The sequence below is a fragment of the Pseudorca crassidens genome, chromosome 19, assembly GCF_039906515.1.
Source record: "Pseudorca crassidens isolate mPseCra1 chromosome 19, mPseCra1.hap1, whole genome shotgun sequence".
NCBI lineage: Eukaryota > Metazoa > Chordata > Mammalia > Artiodactyla > Delphinidae > Pseudorca > Pseudorca crassidens.
Window position 1 is genome coordinate 2,756,494 of NC_090314.1, and position 20,426 is coordinate 2,776,919.

Sequence of the window (20,426 nt, forward strand, 5' to 3'; positions counted from 1 at the left end):
GTGCCCCGGAGCACCATTTTTCAACTTGCTTTTTTGGGAACTTTCCACATAACAGGAGGGTTGCTTCAAGCCCTATTCTGGTTCTGGGGGCAAGCTGAGCCTTTGGTCAATTCCTCTTCCTGATTGGAAATTAGAGTGGCATGTGGCTGTCCAAATATCTAGGGCTTGTCTCTCATTTGTTCCCCATTTCTGCTTCATCCTCCGGACAAATTCCAAACTGTGCGAAATAGGATGTTGAAGGTGCTGATTTCCCCAAGTGGGGAGATTAAGAAAGGCTCGAGGGGGAAAGCCTACCACAGAGAGATGAGGAGATGAGGTGCCTTTTCCAAACTCTTCCCGAACCGACGGTGTACGATCCTTTGGGTGTCCCATGCATGTTTTATCTGTGGGAAGGATCCCCTGTCCCTGGAGATTTGGGACCCATGGAATGGGGACCAGGCAGTATTACTCTAAAGGGGCTACATTTGCGTACCCATCCTTATAGAGCCTGTCACCCCACGAGGGTCTAACCTTAGGTCCCATCCAGCTGTGGGTCTAGACATGGTCAGTCCAGGTTGGAACACAGCCACTGAACGAATTCTGTATGCATTTCTATCTCTCTCAGTGTCTTTGTTCTTTTATTTGTAATTTATTTTTATAATGGGGTATAGCTGACTTTCAGTGCCCTGTTCTTGCTGCTGTACATCGACTTGATTCACTTACAGAGAGACATAAGTAAATTCTTTTTCAGATTCTTACCAGTCATATATATTCTTTTCCGGTGACTAGAGTGTGCTGAGTCCAGTTTCTTGAGCTATAGGGTAGGTCTTGTCGATTACCTCTTTGGTCTTTGGAACGTATCTGTGCTAATTTCAACCTCCTGCTTTATGCCTCACCCCACTCCACCTTCCCCATTAGCAAACAAAAGTGTGTTTACTGAATGTCTGACTCTGTTTCTGTTTGTAATTTAGTTCATGTGCAGCAATTTTTAGATTCCACCTATAAGTGATATCTTATAAGAAGTCTCTTTTCTGTCGGACATATTTCACTTAGAATGATCAAACCAAAGTCCACCCGAGTCGCTGCAACTGGCCTTATTCCATTGATTTCAAGGCTGAGTAATATTCCATTGAACATAAGTACCACATCTTCTTAATCCATTTTTTCCTTCCAAGAACATTTAGGTTGTATCCAAGTCGAGGCTCTTGTAAACAGAGCAGCACTAAACGTTGGGGTGCCTGCGTCCTGTCGATTTTTGGTTTTTCCAAGATATACGCCCATGAGTGGAAGTGCCGTGTGCTCTGTAGCTCTGTTTCTTAGATTTCTTAGGAAACACAATATACTTCTCCAGAGTTGCCTTTGGCAAGTTACATTCCAACCATCAGCGAAGCAGGGCTGCCTTTTCTCCTCGCCCTGTCCTGCGTTTCTGGTTTCTACACTTTGTGAGCTTGGCCCTTCTGTCCGCTGCGAAGTGACACCTCTTTGTAGTGTTGATTTGCATTGCCCGTTCGTTTGGTTGTCCTAAAAGGGCGTATGTGGTTTCCCTGAATATATTCAGGAAAAACGCATACGCCTTTTTGGCCAAGTGCATCATTGGTGAAGTTAAGCCGCTTTTCACGAGCTTTAATGGCAAGTCCAATCTACCTCTTGAAATCCCTTTCCTGCAATTCTGCCTTGCTTTCAAATCCTTTTCGTTGACTTACCTCAAGATATTTTACTACGATGGGTATCATTTACAGCCCTGCAGGATTGTGAATTGCAGTGCCCTTGAGCTCCATTTTTCAACTTGCTTTTTTGGGAACTGGCCACAAAACAGCAGGGTTGCTTCCAGCCCTATTCTGGTTCCTGAGGCAAGCTAAGCCTTTGGTCAGTTCTTCTTCCTGATTGGAAATTAGAGTGACAAGTGCCCGTGCAAACATCTATGGCTTGTCTCTCATTGGTTCCACCCCTTTCTCTTCATCCTCCGGACAAATTCCAAACTGTGCAAAAGGGGGTTTGAAGGCGCTGACTTCCCCAAGTGGGGAGATTGTTAGGAAGGAGGCTGGAGGTGGGAACCCGGGCACCAGGAGATGAGGAGATTATGGGTCCCATCCAGCTGTGGGTCTAGATGTGGTCAATCCAGGTTGCATCGCAGCCCCCAATTGAATTTTGTAAGAATTCCTCTCTCTCTCCCTGTCTTTTTTTAAAATTTATTTTTATAGTGGGTTGTAGCTGATTTTCACTGCTGTGTTTCTTGCTTCTATACATCCGCTTGATGCACTTACAGAGAGACATCAATAAATTGTTTTTCAGTTTCTACTAGTCAGATATATTCTTTCCCTGTGAGTAGAGTGTGCTGAGTCCAGTTCTTTGAGCAATGAGTAGGTCTTGTCGATTCCAGTATTGGTTTATGGAATGACGTCTGTGCCAATTTCAACCTCCTGGTTTATGCGTCACCCCACTGCACCTTCCCCTTAAGCGACCATAAGTGTGTTTTGTACATGTGTGACTGTGCTCTGTTTTGTAACTCAGTTCATGTGTGGCGATTTTTAGATTCCCGCTATAAGTGACATCTTATGATAACATTCATTTTGTCTGACTTATTTCACCCTCCATGACCGTAGTTAAGTCCCCCCGAGTTGCTGCAACTGGCCTTATTTCATTGAGTTCAGGGCTGAGCAATATTCCATTGAACATAAATACTAAATCTTCTCTATCCACTGTTTCCTTCCAAGGACATTTAAGTTGTACCCAGGTCGAGGCTCTTGTAAACAGAGCAGCAGTATACGTTGGGGTGCCTGTGTCCTGTCGATTTTTGGGTTTTCCAAGATATACGCCCATGAGTGGAAGTGCCCTAGGCTCTGTAGCTCTGTTTCTTAGATGTTTTAGGAAACACCATATACTTCTCCAGAGTGGCCGTTGCAACTTACATTCCCCCCCACCCCGCAGCGTAACAGGGCTCCCTTTTCTCCACGCCCTGTCCTGCATTTGTGGTTTTTACCCTTTGTGAGGATGGCCCTTCTGACGGCTGTGATGTGATATCTCTGTAGTGTTGATTTGCATTGTCTGCTTTTTTTTTTCTTTTTGCAGTACGCGGGCCTCTCACCGCTGTGGCCCCTCCTGTTGCGGAGCACAGGCTCCGGATGCACAGGCCCAGTGGCCACGGCTCACGGGCCCAGCCGCTCCACAGCACGCGGGATCCTCCCAGACCAGGGCACGAACCCGTGTCCCCTCCATCGGCAGGCAGACTCCCAACCACTGCACCACCAGGGAAGCACCCGCTTTTTTGTTTGGCAAAAAAGGGCGTATGCGTTTTTCCTGAATATATTCAGGAAAAACGCATACGCCCTATTTGGCCGACTGCATTCTTGGCGAAGTTCAGCCGTTTTTCATGTGCTTTAAGGGCGAGGCCAGTGTACCTGTTGAAATCCCTTTCCTGCAATTCTGCCTTGCTTTCAAATCCTTTTTGTTGACTTACCTCAAGATATTTTTCGATGATAGGTATCATTTACAGCCCTGCAGGTTTGTGAATTGCAGTGCCCCTCAGCTCCATTTTATAACTTGCTTTTTGGGGAACTGGCCACAAAAGAGCAGGATTGCTTCAAGCCCTATTCTGGTTCCGGAGGCAAGCTGAGCCTTTGGTCATTTCGTCCTCCTGATTGGAAATTAGAGTGACATGTGCCTGTGCAAGCATGTAGGGCTTGTCTCTCATTGGTTCCCCCCCCTTCCTCTTCATCCTCTGGACAAATTCGAAACTGTTCAAAACAGGATATTGAAGGTGCTGATTCCCCAAGTGGGGAGATTGTTAGGAAAGAGGCTGGTGGGCAGAACCTGAGCACCAGGAGATGAGGAGATGAGGTGCCTTTTCCAAACTCTTCCCGAACCGACGGTGTACCATCCTCTGCGTGTCCCATGCATGTTTTAGCTGTAGGAAAGGTCCCATGCACCTGGTGATTTGGGACCCATGGAATGGGGACCAGGCAGAATTACTCTAAAGGGGCTGCATTTGCTGACTCATCCTCATGAACCCTCTCAGCCCAACGAGCATCCAGCCTTAGGTCTCATCTATCTGTGGATCTAGATGTCGCCAATCCAGGTTGCATCACAGCCCCTGAACGAATTTTGTAATAATTTCTCTCTCTCTCTCTCTGTTTTCGTTTTTGGAATTTATCTTTATAATGAGGTGTAGGTGATTTTCAGTGCTGTGTTTCTTGCTGCTGTACATCCACTTGACTCAGTTACAGAGAGACATCAATAAATTCTTTTTCAGATTCTTACCAGTCGTGTCTATTCTCTTCCGGTGTCTAGAGTGTGCTTTATCCAGTTCTTTGTGCTTTAGAGTATGTCTTGTTGATTCCCTATTTGGTCTATGGAATGGTACCTGTGCTCATTTCAACCTCCTGTTTTATGCCTCACCTCACCCGACCTTTCCACTTTAGCAATCATAAGTGTGTTTTCTAAATGTATGACTCTGTTTGTTTTGTCATTTAGTTCACGTGTAGTCATTTTTAGATTTCACCTATAAGTGATATCTTATGATAAGTCTCTTTTTCTCTCTGACTTATGTCACTTAGAATGATCGTACGTACGTCCACCCGAGTTCCCGCAACTGGCCTGATTTCATTGACTTCATGGCTGAGTAATATTCCTTTGTACATAAGTACCTCATCTTCTTTATCCATTTTTTCCTTTTAAGGACATTTAGGTTGTATCCAAGTCGAGGCTCTTGTAAACAGAGCAGCACTAAACGTTGGGGTGCCTGCGTCCTGTCGAATTTTGGTTTCCCCAAATATACACCCATGAGTGGAAGTGCCCTATGCTCTGTAGCTGTTTCTTAGATTTCTTAGGAAACACAATACACTTCTTCACAGTGCCCTTGGCAATTTACATTCCCACAATCATCGTAACAGTTCTCCCTTTTCTCCACGTCCTATCCTGCATTTCTTGTTTTTACACTTTGTGAGGACGGCCCTTCTGATTGATAGAATGCATGTTTTAGCTGTACGAAGGGTCCCCTGCACCTGAAGATTTGTGACCCATGGATTGGGGACCAGGCAGTATTACTCTAAAGGGGCTGCATTTGCTGTCCCATCCTCCCCAAAACTCTCATCCCCACGAGTGTCCAGCCTTATGTCCTGTCTAGCTGTGGATCTAGATGGGGTCAATGCAGGTTTCATCACAGCCCCTGAACGAATTTTGTAACAGTTTCTCTCTGTCTTTTTTTGTAATTTATTTTTGTAATGGGGTGTAGCTGATTTTCCATGCTGTCTTTCTTGCTGCTGCACATCCACTTGATTCACTTACAGAGAGACATCCATAAATTCTTTTTCAGATTCTTACCAGTCGTATATATTCTTTTCTGGTGACTAGAGTGTGCTGAGTCCAGTTCTTTGAGCTATAGAGTAGGTCTTGTCGATTGGAACGGTATCTGTGCTAATTTCAACCCTCTGGTTTATGCCTCACCCCACCCCACCTTTCCCCTTTAGCAGCCATAAGTTTGTTTTCTAAATATGAGACTCTGTTTCTGTTTTGTAAATTAGTTCATGTGCAGCCATTTTTAGATTCCACCTATAAGTGGTATCTTATGCTGTCTTTTTGTGTCTGACTTATGTCACTTAGAATGATTGTACCTAAGTCCACCTGAGTTGTTGCAACTGGCCTTATTTCATTCATTTCATGGCTGAGTAATATTCCATTGTACATAAGTACCATATCTTCTTTATCCATTTTTTGCTTCCAAGGACATTTATATTGTTTCCAAGTCGAGGCTCCTGCAAAAGGGCTGCACTAATAGTTGAAGTGCCTGTGTCCTATGGATTCCAGGAATGGAGGTGCCGTATGCTCTGTAGCTCTATTTTTTTTAGTTAATTAATTTTTTTTGCCTGGGTTGGGTCTCTTATTGCACGTGGGCTTTCTCTAGTTGCAGCAAGTTGGGGATACTCCTCGTTGAAGTGCATGGGCTTCTCATTGCACTGGCTTCTCTTCTTGCAGAGCACAGGCTCTAGGCGTCGGGCTTCAGTAGTTGTGGCACACGGGCTCGGTAGTTGTGGCTCATGGGCTCTAGAGCACAGGCTCAGTAGTCGTGGCACATGGGCTTAGTTGCTCCGTGGCATGTGTTATCTTTCCGCACCGGGGCTCGAACTCGTGTCCTCTGCATTGGCAATTGGATTCTTAACCACTGTTCCACCAGGGAAGTCCCTATAGCTCTGTTTTTTAGAATATTTAGGAAACATCATACCCTTCTGCAGCGTGGCTGTTAGCAGTTGACATTCCCACCATCAGCGCAGCAGCGTTCCCTCTTCTCCACGTCCTCGCCTCCATTTCTGGTTTTTACACACTGTGAGGGTGGCCATTCTGACTGGCGCAAAGTGACACATCTCTGTAGTGTTGATTTGTTTTTCCCTCATGTTTGGTTGGCACAAGGGCGTATGGATTTACACCTTTACGCCCTTTTTGGCCAACTGACTCGTAGGCAATGTTGAGCAGCTTTCATGTGCTTTAACGGCGAGTCCAGCCTACGTCATGCAAGCCGGTTCCTGCAATTCTGCCTTGTTTTCAAGTCCTTTTCAGTTACTTACCCCAAGACCTTTTTTTACGATAGTTGCCATTTACAACCCCGCAGGCGTTGTGGATTGCAGTGCCCCTGAGCAACTGTCTTCAACTTATTTTTGGAACCAGCCACAAAGTGGCAGGATTGCTTCAAGCCCCATTCTGGTTACAGGGGCAGCCTGAGCCTTTGGGAAATTCCTCTTCCTGATGGGAAATTAGAGTGGCATGTGCTGTCCAAACACGTAGAGCTTGTTTCTCATTCCTTTCCCCCCTTCCTCTTCATCCTCTGGACAAATTCTGAGCCGTGCACGACCGGCTGTTGAGTGTGCTGACTTCCCCAGGTGGGGAGACTCTAAGGAACGAGGCTGGAGCGGGGACCCCTCCCCTAGGACATGTGGAGATGGGGTGACTTTTCCAAACTCTTCCCGCTCATCCGGCCCCCCATCCTCTGGGGTTCTGTCCGGACACCGCGGGGTTTCCAGCGGTGTGGGGCTCTGGCGCCGACCTGGAGGGAGCAGCCCTGCTACCCGCGCCTACAGCGCCGCCTGCTGGTCTCCTCGTCCTCCCATCAGGCACAGTCTTCCACCTTCCCCGCTACCTCGGATGCTCTGTCTCCTCGCTGTCCTGTGATCAGCCCCTCGTCCCCACCGCCGTCACCCCCAGCTCTACACCACTCCTCCAGCCTCAGGGATGACCCAGGACTGGCCTTTCCCGCTTTCCCACCATTGGTCTGTGTCCTCAGTCCACCTCTGCAGACAGGTGAGGATCCCCTCGAGAGGCTCCCAAACGCTTCACCCCTACATCCTCCCCAGGGTGGGCCCATGTCCTGTCGGGATGTTCCACCCTCAGCAAGACCCCAAGTACATGGCAAGGGCAGGCATCAGGCCTGCTGTGTGCATTGCTGTGCGTCCTGCTGTATACACAGGCATGACCCTGGCCTAGGGTGCAGGAAAGGCAGCCTTACCTCGGGAAGTGGGGAGAGGGGCTGCCCACAGGGCGGATGTCAGCTCTCGGCTCACCAGGCAAGGGCAGCTGGGTTCTCGCTTCTTGGACCCTTTCTCACCCAGCCGGACCATGACCCGGCTTTGTTCCCACCCCCATTGTCCCTCCGTTGGCCTCGCTCTTGTGAGCAGAGCAGGACAGTGTGGTCTGTGGTCACAGGCTGAGAGACACAGACACTGGCTGACCCGCGTGCACCCAGCTGACGCCATGGAACGGGCACTGCACCAGGGCCTGTGTGGTGTGGGTTCACCTGCCCACTGAGAGGCCGGGCCTCTGTCCTGGCTCCAGAGGTCACCTTGAGTCTGACGGGAGTGTCCATGCTCCGTGGGCCTCGCTCCAGGCTGGTCTGTGCTGACGGCGTGATACACGGTGGGACTTCCTGAGTCGCCCCCGGGGGCTGGAGGCTAAGGTCAGGCACATGGTGGTCCCCACATTGACGTGACAGACCCCAATAAGCCCTGCACTTCAGGACTCAGGTGGGCTTCCCTGGGCTGCCACAGCCGAGGAGGCTGGACCCTGCTCGTCCCCCTGTCCTCGCTGATTTTAACTTGCATCCTTCACCATAATAAACCCTGGGTATAACAGCTTCAGGGAATTCTGGGAGCCTCCAAGGAAAAAGAAGCCGGGGAGGGGGTCTCTGGGTCCCCAACTCCGCAGTTGGGGGCAGAAGTCGGTGGGGAGGATCTTGGAGCCCTGGAATCTGAAGGGCCCCCCTACCAGGGGAGGGGTAGGAGACCCTGGGTGGTAGTTACGCTGAGTCCAAGGCCCTCCTGCGTAGGAGGCATCCTAGCCCCGGGGATCCTGAAGCGGCCGGCTCCCTCCTCCCCTCCACCTCCAGGCCTGGTCCCTGCTCTTGAGAGATTCCCTAGGGTGGGGTCCTGGTGCTGGAGGTGCCCCGATGCTGTGGCCTCCTGAGTCTCCAGTGAGGATAACGGGAGTGGGGGAAGACCTGTTCACAGAAAGGGAGCTTCTGCCGGAACAGAGCCTGGGTCTGCTGCCCCCGACCCCAGGTGCACTGGGGCAGGAATGTGAGAGTGAGGCTCCCTCCCCTCCCAAGACACACAGGACACATGGGCGCTGGTGGCTGGACTCCCGCACAATATTAAAATCTCCCACGCAGGCCTGATGGGTGAAAGACACTATTTAAAGACTATTAATGGGGCCAGGGGGGCCTAGAGGTGGGGAGAGTTGGGAAATCACCCAAGGACACTCTCTCCCTGCAGCGACCCCCCAGGTGAGCCCAGGTGGAGGTGGACCCATCAAGTCAGAGCCCACATCCTGGGTCTTTGGGGGACAAATAGCCAAGCACCCCCAGTCCTTGCCTCCACCTGCTGCAGTTAGGGCCTGCCCTGTCTTCATGGCCAAGTTCTCACCCCTCCCAGAAGGCCTCTTGGGGGTTAATGGGATGGGGGTGTCCATGGCAGGACTGGAGGGTCTGTGGTGGGCTGGAGGCCACATGGCAGGCAGGCGGGCTCCCACCGATCCTGCCGGTCCACACCTTCTGGTCATAGGCCCGCAGAGTCCACCAGGCTGTGGATGTGGTAGAAGGTGCTGGGGACCGGTCCAGCCCATGCAGGTGTCTGACCACCGAGCGGTCTGTGTGGAGTATTCCCAGGGAGCCCTGGCCGTGCTCGCACCCTCGGGAAGGACACATCAGCGTGGTCACTGGAATGACCAGGAGGTCAGCCAGAAGCTCCCCCCACCCAACCTCACTGTTACCACAAGAAACAAGAGACAACTCCATGCAGAAAAACAGAACATCACCAGCCTGTCGCTGTCCTGAGGAAGGTCGGCTGGCATCTGGGAACTGGGTGCTATAGTGGGTTGAATGGGGAGGTCCCCCCAGAAGTTATGTCCACACCATGACCCCCGGAATCTGAGAATGGAACCTTATTTGGAAGTAGGGTCTTTGCAGGTATAATTAGTTATGGATCTGAAGATGAGGTCGTCCTGGATCAGGGTGGCCCTGAATCAGTGACAGTGTCCTTCTAAGAGACAAGAGGAGAGACACAGACACACAGGAGACACCATGTGAAGATGGAGGCAGAGATGGGAGGGATGCGGCCACAAGCCCAGGGACGCCTGGAGCCCCCAGAAGCTGGAAGAGGCAGGCAGGACCCTCCCCTGGAGCCTCCGGAGGGAGCGCGGCCCTGGGACACCTTGACCTCAGACGTCTGGTCTCCAGGACTGAGAGAGGACAGGTTTCTGTTGCTCTGAGCCTCCGTTTGTGGTCGTTCGTCACAGCTGCCCCGGGAAGCTAATGCAGCTGGTGAGCAGCTCCCTGGCCTGATCTAAACCCTCCCGCCTCCCGTTAGGGGCAGCCCCCTGCGCCTGTGCTGTTTGCACAAACCATGTGGTTCATGCTGAACCCCGGCTCCCCTTCTGGGCACTGGCATTTTGGAGGGTGAGGGCAGAGAACACCACGTGACCAGACCCCAGACGGGTACCAAGCCTCTAATGAGCTTCCCTGGGGGGACAGGGGTGGGGGTAACTGTAATGGTTCTGCCCTTGTCGCTGGGGGAAGAGACATCCTAGAGACCCTCGAGGGAAGGAGGGGGCATGAAGGGTCACGAGGTGACCGGAGCAGGGGCCCTCCCTCCCAGGCATCCGTACTGTGTGCTGTGACCCATCTCAGCTGTGAGGACACAAGCCACGAGCATGCGCCAAGTCCTGTGAGCCTCCCAGCCAGTCCCTGAAGGTGAGGGTGGCCCTGAAGACCCCAGCCCTTTCCTCCACGTCTAGTAGGTGGAAGACCCGCTTCTGCTTGCCATTCCAGAAGTGGTTCTGGGGCTGTCCTGGGAGGGCTTCTGGGGTTATGCAGGCTGAGCCCCTGTTGCTACGCCCTCACTTCCCCACAAGAAACCCAGAGCAAGCAGTTTGCCCTGTTGCCTGAATGACCGTCCACCAGTTTTCTCAGGAAAGAATCGGGTTTCTGTAGCAGCGTCTGCAGGCAGCTCTGCATCTGGGCCCACGTTCACATCTTCGGTGTAAACACCGAGAACCTTCCCTGACACGTGCTCCCGGCTGACCCCCTCCACATGCCGACCACAGGCCCCAGTGCGGGCGTCAGACTGACCACCGTCTCAGCCTCCTCTTGCTGTCAGAGCTGCTCCAGGCCCTGCTCAAGCCCCGTGCACCCACCTTTCACAGGGCTGTCGTCCACCCCCACCTTCAGCAGGAGTTCACCTAAGTATTTAAGTGAAGGGGTCCAGAGATTAGAAAGGAAGCCAGAAACAAACAGATGGAACCAGCTGGGACCAAGATGGCAACGAATGTGACCTCCAACGACCCCGAGTCTCATCACGTGTTGAATTTACGATATCGGCATATTAGGTGACACACCCACTGGCGGCCATGGCTGGACATGAAGGACCAGAAACGGGTAAAAGGAGGTGGTACCCCACCCCCTTGGAAGAAGCCCCGCCCCTTCCCCCCGGAAGGCCTCTTCATCCCACCACTAGCCTCCCTCCTCCTCCCTTTGTCTTTACTCTTTAAAATTAAACCACTCTCTCCAGGGGGGCGAGAAGGTGACCTGTGAACTCAGTTCCCGCTTCTCCACTCTTTGGCCACTGAATAGAGCCTGTGCTGTGTTGGTCTCGGCTTTGGTTCTATTATTTGCCTACTTGAACCCACGTGGGAAAAGGAAACCTTCCCCGCTGGGGCAGAGCGCCTCGCAGGCTGGGGCCCGAGCAGGGTCCACATGACTTCACTTGGTAACAGTCTGTAAGGGGACGGTGGTCTCTGCCCGCGGGGTGGGGGCGGGAACGCCTACAGCCACAGCACCGGCTCCGTGGACGGCACGGCCCCTCGTGGGCCTGGACCGTGTGCTCTCATCCCCCCACGCCTGACACCCCCTGACAGTCGTGACGTGGTGACACTGGCTGCTGGGTGTCCAGTCAGGGGGGACGAGAGGCAGCACCTGGTGCCAGGTGAGACGTGCCTTTTCACGGGCAGGGGACATAGGAGATATTAGGACTTTGTGTCTAGAAAACAAACCAAGCGGCTAGAAGGTGATCTGAGCTGTGGACTTGAAACCCACGTGCGAGGTGAGGGCTCCCACTGGACACTGGCTTGGGATCTTCTGCACAGGCGAGACCACACCCGTGCTTCCCGCCCGACCCCTCCAGGCCTCCCTGTGGGCACAGCTGGGCCTGCGCCCCTCAGGCTCCCCGACCCAGAGCCTGGAGGGCTGATGCTGCCAGGGCCTGGGGACACGAGGGGTCCCTCCACCAACGCTGCTCGGCCCCTCCTCCCCAGTGACCAGGGGAGGGAAACCCCGTGGGGTCTGAGGCCCGGCACAGGCGAAGCTCGCACACACCCCCAGGACCCCCGGACCTGCCCTGCTTCCTCAGGCCCACCGCCTGCCCCTCCTGGTGCCCGCGTCCCACCGACCCACATTCCCGGTGTGGACGTCCACATGCACAAGGCGCTCCGTGTCCTCTTCCCACATGGGACACCCCCATCCCTGCTTCTCCCTAATGACGGCCTGGACCCCGATTGTTCTGGGCAGGAAGAAGACAAGGAGGGCACTGGCCTGTCCCATCTGCCTCCCGGGGGCCCAGACACAGGGCTCGGGGCTACTGGGCCTTGAGGTCTGGATGCTCCCAGGTGTGGGATGAAGCCGCCACTGCCCGCTGGAGCTGTTCCTTCCGAGACTCAGGAAACAGGGGGACCCACCAAACGGAGCCCGTCCCCAGGCTCTGCTGCAAGTCTGCTTGGATTTGCTCTCCCGATCCTGGAGACAGACCTGCGGGAAACAGGGCCTGCGATTCCCACACTGACGGTGTTCTGTGGAATTTCCACTAGACCCCTTCCTACCCTGTTCTGAGCAAATTACTAGTCAGTCCATGCTACCATCACCCCACGAGCAGACCAGGAAGCTGAGGCTCCGAGAAGCCAAGTAATCCAGCCGGAAGCACAGCTGTGGGACACGGAGTGGGGTCTGCACCTGCCGCCCGTCCAGGGGGACTGCCCACTCCCCGCAGCTTCCACGCCTGTTCCCTTCACCCCCTCCCGGGACCAGCTCACAGAGCCTCCTCTTGGGGGGACTCACTTACCTTCTTCTAACAGGATCCGTCTCACTGTCCTGTTCTGGGATCACCCGGAAGCTTGTCACTGAAGCAGGATCAGCCCCACGTCACCAGGGCAGCTTTCCTGGATCACACGCACCACCTGCACGTCCACTCCCAGCTCAGACCCAGAAAGGCCCCCTCGGCCCCGAGCCCCATGGCTCTGCCTGGGCTCCCACCTCCTCCTGCCTGGTCCGTCCCTCTCATGTCCCCTGCAGCGTCACCAGGAGCTCCCACCTGCCCCAGGCAGGCTGTCTGCTCTGTCCGGGGAAGGCCTCCGTGGTGTCAGGTGGACGACACAAGAGGTACCCGTGGGGCCTCCCTCATGCAACACAGTGGCCAGCACCCACCTACTGATCTCATCATCCTGGATGGACAGGGGTTCAGGGGGTCCGTGACATCTCCTTGTTCTCATTTCATCCCAGCACTGCCCACAGGGAAGTTGCTAAGAAACTCTGTGCCGGCTGCACAGAGAGGATGCTCATACACACGCCCCCCCCCCCCCAGCACACGGGGCTCTCGTGGTCAGGCCCCTCCCAGGGTATGGAGCTCACCTGGGCAGGTACCCAGCAGCCCCCGGGGCTCTCGTGGTCAGGCCCCTCCCAGGGTATGGAGCTCACCTGGGCAGGCACCCAGCAGCCCATGGGGCTCTCGTGGTCAGGCCCCTCCCAGGATATGGAGCTCACCTGGGCAGGCACCCAGCAGCCCACGGGGCTCTCGTGGTCAGGCCCCTCCCAGGGTATGGAGCTCACCTGGGCAGGCACCCAGCAGCCCATGGGGCTCTCGTGGTCAGGCCCCTCCCAGGATATGGAGCTCACCTGGGCAGGCACCCAGCAGCCCACGGGGCTCTCGTGGTCAGGCCCCTTCCAGGGTATGGAGCTCACCTGGGCAGGTACCCAGCAGCCCACGGGGCCCTCGTGGTCAGGCCCCTCCCCAGGTATGGAGCTCACCTGAGCAGGCACCCAGCAGCCCACGGGGCTCTCGTGGTCAGGCCCCTCCCTGGTATGGAGCTCACCTGAGCAGGTACCCAGCAGCCCACGGGGCTCTAGTGGTCAGGCCCCTCCCCGGGTATGGAGCTCACCTGGGCAGGCACCCAGCAAGTCTGTGCACACAGAAACCGTGCACGTAGCCCTCATTGAAAAGCACCCCTAGCTCACCTGTCTCTCAGAGCGGACACAGAGCACCTCAGAGCAGGACTTGAACTAACAAACAGCAGCTCCGACAGGTCTGTGACCCTGGGCTTCACTCTGGATGGCTTCCCTCTGCCTGGTCTTCCAGAGACTTCCACTGTAGCCGGAGCACCAGGCCTCTGTCTCCACCCACCACCCCTCCTCTCCTTGACTCCTGGGTTCCTCTCATTAGGAGAGGGTCTTCTTGAAGTTCTCTCCCACTCATGGGCCAGATAAAATGATTATAAAACAAGCCAGAGCTGCAGCCCCTTGTCTATCCTGACTCAGGAGCCCACACCTGTTCCTTGGACCTGGCCGGTGCTGCAAGGCCCATTTTCTGCAGCTATTAGCCCCTGAGGGGCGAGGATTGGCTGACCTGGGCAGCATGACTGTGCGGGCCAGCCCTCCCCAGGTGTGCCTGGGTTGAGGTCAATATAAACCGCTCCAGGCAGCAAGAGCTCCTGCAGCTGTGCCTGACGCCATATTCTCTGCCCTGTCAGCAGTCTCGGGGCTGGGCTGGTGGGTGGGAGTGAGGGGCCGCGGCTCTGTGGGTGGCCCGGTGTGAGTGGGGCTCTGCTGGACTTTCTGCAGGAGTTGTCAGGCTGCCACCTGATAAAGAAGAGGATGTGTCACCCATAACTGACGCTGGAATTTCTCCCCGGGCAGAGGTAAGGAAGGAAAAAAGCAGTGGGGGCCGGGACAGGAGGGGTACCTCAGGCAGGGAAATGGAAAGCTTCCAGAAGAGCGCCCAGGGCCAGGACCATCCTGGCTGGCCTGCAGGCACCAACTCGGCCGGTGTGCTGTCGCTGGGGTGGCTCCACGGCCCTTCCTCTAGGCTTTCAAGTCCTTGTACATATTCAGGTGTTTTACCTGGGAAGGGTGGGAACAGTTCAGCAGCAGCTGGCCTGGGGCTCAGCTCACGTTTACTCACAGACGCCTCGGCACTGTCCCCCAGCTTTGCAATGAGGACGCTCCTTGTGGGGTGGGGGGCTGCTGGCTGCATGCGAGACGATTCCCCACCACTGACCGACTTCAGAATTGTTTACCACCGGAGCAAGTGTCCTGATAGGGTTTTCATCTGTGTAACTAGTGGGTTCTTGATTAGCAACGTGAACGGTGACATCAGAGGCCCTGAATCAGGATGGAAATACTTATCCCCAGCATGTACAGGCATAAAAACCTGGAGAGGCCATGTGCAGTGGGCACCCTTAGGGATGGGCTTCTGACTGACCCCTCAACATTCTGGTGTCCAGCCACTGCTTTAGGATTTCTGGGGCCCAATGCTGACCCTAAGCGTTCTGTAACCCAGCCTCTGTGGGCGTTTAATGAGACCCGCAATCCAGGATCCTACAGAGCAGGGTCTGTGTGACCGTTCTGTGGCTTCTGTAACAAATGACCACAAGCTGGGTGGTTTAGAACAACAGGAATTCATCCTCCCCCAGTCCTGGAGACCAGACATCTGAGATCAAGGTGTTGCAGGACAGAAGTCTCTCCAAAGGCTCCAGGATAGGGTTCTTCCTGCCTTTTCCAGCTTTTGGGGTCTCCAGGCATCCCCAGGCTTGCGGCTGCATCCCTCCCGTCTCTGCCTCTGTCTTCACGTGGCTTCTCCGCTGTCTGTGTTTCTCCTCTTTTGTCTCTCATAAGGACTCTCTCAATTGGATTGAGGGTCACCCTAACCCAGGATGACCTCATCTCTAGATCCTTAACTACATATACAAAGACCCTTTTCCCAGATATGGTCCTGTTCACGTGTTCTGGGGGGACACATCTTTTGGGGCCAGCATTCAACCCATTACCTTTGTATAAAATAACCCTCATTTTAGGAGATTATCAAGGTCCCGTATAGACTGGCACAGACCATAGCCCTGTGGGTGGGGGTCTGGGGAGAATGAGGACCCTGGAGTCACCTGGAAGGGATGAAGTCCTGGCTGCATTAGGTGAGCTCTTCCACCAAGGGGCTGGCGGAAACAGCCACTCCACTCTGTCCGTGGAAAGGGACCCAGTGCCGAGTCCAGAAATGGTTATATTGCAAAGCTGGCTCTTCTGGGATTTCATCATCAATAGCATCGTGTAACCAATAACTACGGGCTTGGAGGAGTCACTCTCTGGCACAAGATGACAGCACTGTCACTTTAGGCTCATCAAGCCTAGAATAGGAATGTGTGAAGCAGAAGAGTTTGGGAGGTTGCGAAGCTTGGTTGTCAAGGAAACTGAGCAGGATTGTCAAGGTTGTCAAGGAAACTTCTCCCTTAAACTGAAGGCAGGGCTGGGAGAGCTGAACTCCAGGGATTTTTTAAAGGGGCTGCTCTGAAGCACCATCACCTGAGAGGTGGTCTCACCGTGAGCTGGGGTTTGAGAAAAGTGTGATGAGATGAAGCCTTTCTGTGACAGCTGGGGAGGGGTTTGTAAAGCACCTTGGCTTTTAAGGCAGAACTTTGTTGCTGGAACAAAGTGTCTCCCAAAACTGGGCTGGAGCTCAAGATGTGTCTGTCCCCTTCTTGTGAGAGTCCAGGGCAGGTGGGTGTCAGGTCCCAGTCTCTGTCCCCCTTGTTTCTCCTCCCTGCTTCCAGGTGAGGGCTCCAACAAGCAGGGTGGGTGACCAGCTGGGCTTCATGCCCTCTGTCCTAGGATGCAGGCTGGCCAAGGCCCTCACCACCTCCACCTGTTTACCTTGGTAACACGAGACGCTACGCCCCAGCTGGAAGGGGTGGGAAAGCTAGGAGGTGCAGGGTAGCTGTGAACAGGAAAAAGGGAAATGGGTTCTGATGGGCAGCTGTGCGGCCCTGCTGTGAGGGTCACCTGGACGGTAGCGCACAGACACTGGGTCCTGTGAAGCTTCGATGCTTTGTGGTTCTGGAAATCCTATAGGAGACGGTCCACAGCAGGTGAAGCTAATGCTCTCAGTGGAGCTGGTGAAGCCAAAGATCTGCAGTTCAGACTGAAGGTGCCGATGTACATACAGGACAAAACCATCTCGTGTGAATGTAGTTCAGGCACGTTTAACACGAATGCAGTCGTGTTAATGCCTAGCATCTTCTATCTTGTGCCTCCCCTCAGGGAACCCTCCTCAGTTCCTGGGGTTCCTGTAACTCACGTACAGGGGGATGGAGAGTGGGCTCTGGACAGTCTGAGCCCTGAGTTACCCTGCGTGTGAGTCTGCTCAGGACCGCCGTAACAAGTAGCACAGACAGGGCAGCTTGGGTAACAGACCTATCTCCCAGTCCTGGATGCTGTCGGAGGTCAAGGTGTGTGCACGCTGGCTTCTCCTGAGGCCTCTCTCCTTGGTGCTTAGACAGCCATCTTCTCCCCAGGTCCTCACATGGTCTCCCCCTGTGCCTATCTGTGCCCTAATCTCTTCTTGTAGGACATCAATCCTATTGGATTAGGATCCACCCTAGTGACCTCATTTTTACCTTGATCACCTCTTTAAAAATCCCATCTCCAAATACAGCCACGTCCTGGGGTCCTGGGGGTTAGGGATCCAGCATGTGAATTTGGGGGGATGTGACTGAGCCCATACCATCCTCCTTAGGAACCAGGTGTGCTTCAGTCCTTCCTTCCCGCAAGTCACACGAGGTGATGTAATGGCTCAAGGAGAGGCCACTCGTGCAGAGTTTGTGTCCCAGCCGGGGAAGCCTCCTCTTCTCTCTTTGATGAGGCCGTGGCAGTGGCTGCCCCGTCCTGAGGTGAGCAGTTCTGGGGGTTCCTGCCGTGTCTCCCGGCCTGCTGAGGTGCACATTGTCAGGGAACTCAGGAGCCAGCAGCCTAGTGGGGATGCTGGGGACTCTCAGGGCCTTGGCAGATGTCTCTCCCGGCAGATACCCTAGTGAAAGTGGGGAAACATTTGGGGGATTACAGGTGGGAGAGAGTCAGTCTCGTGTATGCCTCAGAAAGACCACGTTGGGGTTGGGATGTGAGACGCACCGTGGGGCAGGGAGCTTTGCCAGGCCTGATGGAGGAACCAGGCACCAGATAGGGCTTGGGCCAGGGCTGTGGGCGTAGAGGGGAATTAGTGTGGGAACTGGCCACAGACTGTTGTCAAAATATCGGATACCCTGTGCACCAAGGCCGAACAGAAATATGGAGACAGGGGCTTTGGAGGAAGAAAGAGATGGCTTTATTTTTCTGCTAGGCAGCAGGGAAGACACAGCTGGCTAGCGCCTCAAGAACTGGGCACCCCCTCCTTGAGAATCAGGGAAGATTTTATATGTGGGGCTCTCGCAGTCGGGGTATAGGATAAGGATAAAAGTAGCGAAGGTCTTGCATTCCTCCTTTTCTCTGCATTATTTCAAAACTGTCATAGCTGGCGTCAGGCCGAGTGGTAATTGGGGTCCAGCAGTCTGGTAATTGTGTCCGTTTGCCTCTGGTTTATCGACGGTGACCTCGTTTCTGAAATGCGAAAACTATAGGGAGTGATTTGTTATGAGGGGCGTATAGAATGTAAGTGCTGGACATAATAGGGTTAGGGAGTGAGAGGCAGGGGATGTAAGTCACACAGAGTCAGGGGTGATGGGTGTCGAATGTAAATTATGTAGTGTCAGGGAGTGAGGTTAGCTTTGTAAAGTACAAATCTAGTTATTACAGATTAGTGACAAAGTAAAACAAGGAGTGATGAACTCTTTCAGGCCAGGTTACGTTTCTTCTCTAGCCTGTTCGCTGTTCCCTTTGTTTTCCTTGTTCTCAGGGGAGGGGAAATCTTCATTTCTCTTTTTGCTGCAACAAGACTCTGGAGGAGCAGGTGACAGTCACTGGGGCACAAGGAGGGTGGGAGCCTGGGAGACCCCAATGTTACCGAACAAAACGTGGGTCCCCTTGCCCGAGTGCAGTAAAGCCAGTCTACTGACACCGGGTGTGGTGAAGGAAGGTGCAGCCTTAATTGTAAAAGTGCCAATACTAGGAGGCCAGGTGGCCTGTGCTCTAAAGCCCCAAGCTCCCTGAAGGATTTCAGTAAAGCAATATGAAAGGCCAGGTGAAGGAGGGGGTCGCAGGGTATGTGATCAGCTGGTGCACAATTCTCTGGTTGATGGTGAGGTAACAGGCGGTTAACATTATAAATTCTTAGGCGCCAGAAGCTCCGGGGCTACCTGGTCATGATCAGCAAGTAGTTAAGTTCTTCCACTTGGTGGTGGTTTTAGCATCTGTAAAACAACTCAGGAAGCGTGAATCAGATACTATTATCCGGGTACTTCACAGAGGACCTACAGCAGAGGATGTGGGGGAGGGTTCTGCCCTGGGAAGGCCCCGTAGGGTCCTGCTCGGTTACACCTGGTGCCTGGGCTCAGCAACCTGGGAAGGTGGGGCTGCTCCTGGGTGTGGGGAGCTGTGGGATCCCAGTCCCCTGAGGGGCCTGTTAGCCCCAAAGGTGAGATGGGGGTGCAGCGGCTGGACAGAGGCGTCTGGCCTGGGGGAGGGGTCCAGGCTGGAAATGTCACTGGAATCATCGCAGGGAGGGAGAGGAAAGGCCAGTGGGGGCAGATCGGTCACAGCAGACTGTGCAGGTGACTGCGGTCCTGGTGGAAGCAACTCAGCCAGAAAGGAGTGGCCGTCAGGGGCTCAGCTCCATTCTCTTGTTCCTTTGTAAAACCGCTGTGTCAGAGTTTGAGACACCGCCAGGAGACGTCTGGGCCCAGTGCTGCCATGGCTTCATCAAAGGGCCCAGGGGGAACAGAGAACCACTGCAGGCCCCGCCCATGTCCTCACTGGGAATGAACCCCATCAGGGCACCGGGGCTCACAGACTTGAGGGAACCTCTGTCCTCAGGACCGGTCTTCCTCCCTCCTCTCACCTGCTGGTCAGAGACCCAGGAACCCCCAACCTGGCTCCACCCCCAGGGCCTGGATTCAGAGGCCCAGGAACCCCCATCCTGGCTCCACCCCCAGGGCCTGGATTCAGAGGCCCAGGAACCCCCAACCTAGTTCCACCCCCAGGGCCTGGATTCAGAGGCCCAGGAACCCCCATCCTGGCTCCACCCCCAGGGCCTGGATTCAGAGGCCCAGGAACCCCCAACCTAGTTCCACCCCCAGGGCCTGGATTCAGAGGCTCAGGAACCCCCATCCTGGCTCCACCCCAGGGCCTGGATTCTGGGACAGCTTAGGGGTAAGCAAGACCCTCACGCTCCTTTATCTGCCTGGGGGTGAGAATGTCTTAAACGCTGCAATTGACTGATTATGGAGGGCTGAATGTTTCCAGCAGGTATGGGTGGAAAGATGGGGTGGGAAATTCCTGTGTCTGCAGGGTCTTCCCAGCGTGAAGATCTGTGTGTTTCCCTCGGCCCGTCAACATCCTCCCAGGAAGCCCAGATCCAGGATTACGAGGGCAGAGGCTCTCCCCTTGCTTATCTGTAACTTCCCACTCCCACAGCAAGGCTGTGGCTGGCTCCCTGGCTCCCACCATCTGCCATTTATCTGTGTATTGCTCCTTTCCAGGTTACGTGTGCAGAGGTTTCAGAATTGTTAGCTACTGCACCCTGGAAAGAACTTCGTAGAAGAAAGCCCACTGTTTATATACGGTCCATTTTGCCTTTAGTCTGCAGATTCCATTCATTTCCAAAGGTAACTTAGGTCAGCAGCTTTTATCCCAGCCCCTACAGTGAGTTGCTTCCATATATTTCTAATACACTTAGATTCTGTGACATTATGCATTCCATCCTGCAACACTCCTACATCCTAAATAACTAAAT

At 54.1% G+C, this 20,426-nt stretch overlaps 2 long non-coding RNA genes across 2 annotated transcripts in view; both read left to right on the top strand.

Moving 5' to 3' along the window:
- LOC137212550 (uncharacterized) overlaps positions 1 to 7,404 on the top strand; it is a 40,326-nt gene extending 32,922 nt beyond the window's left edge. Inside the window, exon 3 of the long non-coding RNA XR_010937528.1 lies at positions 7,080 to 7,404. This is a non-coding gene — a long non-coding RNA (uncharacterized lncRNA). The remainder of the gene's footprint in view (positions 1 to 7,079) is intronic.
- Positions 7,405 to 8,722: 1,318 nt separating this feature from the next.
- LOC137211766 (uncharacterized) lies at positions 8,723 to 11,076 on the top strand. Its single transcript, XR_010937205.1, has 2 exons — positions 8,723 to 9,778; positions 10,660 to 11,076. It is a non-coding gene; the product is annotated as an uncharacterized lncRNA (long non-coding RNA).
- The last annotated feature ends 9,350 nt before the right edge of the window (positions 11,077 to 20,426 follow it).